This window comes from Anguilla rostrata, unplaced genomic scaffold (assembly GCF_018555375.3).
Source record: "Anguilla rostrata isolate EN2019 unplaced genomic scaffold, ASM1855537v3 scaf0206, whole genome shotgun sequence".
NCBI classification, from domain to species: Eukaryota; Metazoa; Chordata; class Actinopteri; order Anguilliformes; family Anguillidae; genus Anguilla; species Anguilla rostrata.
In genome coordinates, this window is record NW_026985759.1 from 1,095 (window position 1) to 4,377 (window position 3,283).

The following is a 3,283-nucleotide window of genomic DNA, read 5'->3' on the forward strand; positions in this document are numbered from 1 at the left end:
TAGTAAGGCGAAAGATTTGTGCTGATGAGAGAAACCGAGCACACGTGGCCTCTCGCCGCACACCGCCGTGGCCTCCCGGCCCGGACCGCAGGCCCGGAGTTGTCCCCGCGCGTTATCCGCGGAAGAGGGAGAGGGACGCTATAACCGCCGACTGCAGAGGCGCAAGCGAGCCACGGACCGCTGCAACCGGCTCGCTAGCTGACTACTAACCAACTTCACTCACCCAGCTAGCTGACGAGAGACGAAGATAGATAGATAGATAGATAGTAGATAAGAAAGAAAACACACACACACGTAAAACTATTCTTTTATTTCATTTAAAAAAAAACAAAACCCACAAGACTCAGTTGCTTGTCCAGCGAAGCAGAAGCGAGCGAAGCAGAAGCAGAAGCGAAGCAGAGAGAGCATTTCCTTTGCACCCGAAAATAGAGGCGCACCGTCCCGGACGTACTGCAATACCGGGTCATGCGTGGAGCGGACGGAGCAAGCTCCTTCTCCACTCCCATCTCAAAAATCCGTTTAATATGTAGTCCCCAGATAGGGACGTATCAGATATTAAACTGATAAGAACAGATTTTTTTTTTTTTTTTTTTTTTTTTTTTACAAAACTCAGCTCGTATGCTCCACCGTTAGGCTCACACGCAAGCCTAACCGATCATCAAGCTAAGTGACCAATCAGTTGATCTCACGGCCACTTCACGTTGAACGGAGCTAAACCACATCATCGCCTACACAAAACACAAAAGTACACACAACCATTCCATCCCAAGTATATACATTGTACTTTACATACATTTGTACTTTATTCTTTACCACCTTCCCTTTTAATTTCCATTTCACGTATTACCCGTTTTCCTTCCCTTTTACATTTCTTTTTCCCCATACATAGACATTCCCGTGGTCTACACAAAAACCCGCTCTAACCCTCCCCATTTCTCCTGCACCCACTCCCAGCCCCTCATTACCCCATCTGCCCTTATTCTTTCTGCAACCCTCCCCTTTAACTTGTAAAACAGCTGGAGAGGCGTCATCACCCTCACCAGCCTCCTCTCTACCTCCCTCCTGTCCTCCCACAACACCAACTTCCCGTACCCCAACACATCCCACACCAACTGTGCCTTGGCCGAGCCCAAACCCTCCATATTTTTCCTGTAGAGGAGCTCCTCTCCCCCTACCTTCCACCCCAACCCAGCCCTCTGCAACTGCCTCTGCACCAGTCCCCAAAAAGCCCTGGCGAAGGCACAAGCCCAAAAGGCGTGCCACACTGTCTCGATACCCCCGCACCCCCTGGGGCAGAGCGAGCTCTGGGAACACCCGTGCCTGTGGAGCACCTCTCTCACCGGCAGTCTCCCTAATGCACACCTCCAATGGATGTCCTTTACCCCACCCGGAGCCCTTCCGCTGCTCACCCTGCCCCAGTCTATCCCCAGAGGTACCATGCTTGGGGCCACAGCCTGACGCGCCACCACAGCCTTGTACCACTCTCGGTGGCTCAGCACCACCTCCTTCACCATCAAATCTGGCTCTCTCCTTAGTGCTAGCTCCACCGCCTTGTACGCTGGGGTCATCTGTTCCGCCCTGGGCACCACGTGTGATAACGGTGTTAACCGCCGCAGCGCAAAAGCTAGGTACAGCCGCACAAAATAAAAGCACTTGTGCGGCACCTTCTCGAGCAGGCACCTGCAAGCCATGCTGCTGTACATCACTTCCAACTTCAACGGCAGTCTGATGACATCCCGCCCCCCTTTCGCCACCGGCATGTACATCTGCTCCCGGCTCACATATTCGTATGTCCCTCCCCACAGGAACTTAAACACAGCCCTGGTGAGAGCCAGCCTTACCCTAGCCGGAGCCGGGAACACGTACCCCAGGTGCAAGACTAACGGCAGTAAAGCTGCCTTGACTGCCATCACCCTAGCCGATAGCGACAATTTGCGCTGCGCCCACCTCCCCAGGCACATGCGCACCATAGCCAACTTCGCCTCCCAATTTCTCTCTGCACTGCGCTCAGCAAAGAATTTCACCCCCAGTATTTTCATGCCCTCCTCACATTGTGCAAACCCACCACCATCACCTGTGCCCTCTCTCCATTTACCGCCATAAAAAACCGATGACTTCTCCCAATTCACCTTTGCCCCCGTGCCCGATGTGTATACTTCAGTCAGGGCCCGTACACGCCTCAAAGATGCCTGTGAAGATACAAAGACCGTTGTATCGTCAGCATACTGCTGTATCTTGAGCCTCTCCCCCGCAGCCCCGGGAATCAGCACCCCATCCACCCCTGCGTCCTGCCTTACCAGTTCCCCAAACGGCTCTATAACCAATACATAAAGCAGCGGTGACAAGGGGCACCCCTGCCGCACCCCCCCGGCCTGCATCACCGCCCTGCTGAGATGCCCATTTATCCGTATGCAACTGTACACACGATTATATAATGTGCGCAGCCACCCACAGAACACTCTGCCAAATCCCATCCGATCTAACACCCGGAGGAGGAAGCGATGCTGGACCCGGTCAAAAGCCTTCTCCTGGTCCAAACTAACCAAGGCCAACGGCAGGTTTCTCTCCTTGACCCAGTCCAGCACATCCCGCACCAGCACTAAATTCCAGGATAGGGATCGCTCAGGAACTCCACAGGTCTGATCCCCACTTACCAAGGAGCTCATCACCTTCTTCACCCTCCTAGTCAGCGCTTTCGCCATTACTTTGTAGTCACTGTTTAAAAGAGTTAGGGGCCGCCAGTTTTTCAGGTCCGTTTTGTCACCTGCCTTATGCAAAAGCACAACCACACCCTTCCTCATCGAGTCTGACATTACCCCCATTTCCAAAGACGCTCTATAAACCTCCACCAGGTCTGCCCCCAGCACGTCCCAGAAGGCCTTATAGAACTCCACTGGGAGCCCGTCTGACCCAGAGGCTCGCCCCTCTTTCATTGTCCGCAAGGCCTCCCATACCTCCTCCACAGTCAACGGACAGTCAAGCTCCCTAGCCTCCTCCTCACCCAATCTTCTGGCTATGGCCTTAAGACAGGCCTCCTGGGCCTCAAAATCACACGCCCTTACACTAAACAGGTCCGCGTAATAGGCCTCCGCCGCCCTCAGCATCGGTTGTATATCTGCAACCATCCCCTTATCTACCTTCAGCCCCCCGATTGCAGCGGCGTTGCGCCTAGCCTTCATGGCCTGAAAAAAATACGACGAGGGTTTTTCCCCCTCCTCCATTTCTTTGACTCTGGCCTGAAAAGCAACCGTCCTGGCCCTCTTTTCTAGCAACTCCCTCAACC

The 3,283-nt window shown here is 53.7% G+C and overlaps 1 non-coding gene across 1 annotated transcript; it reads right to left on the reverse strand.

The window, feature by feature from the left end:
* Positions 1-425: 425 nt before the first annotated feature.
* On the reverse strand, positions 426-613 carry LOC135246357 (U2 spliceosomal RNA). The gene has a single exon (XR_010327634.1). It is a non-coding gene; the product is annotated as a U2 spliceosomal RNA (small nuclear RNA).
* Between the last annotated feature and the right edge of the window lie 2,670 nt (positions 614-3,283).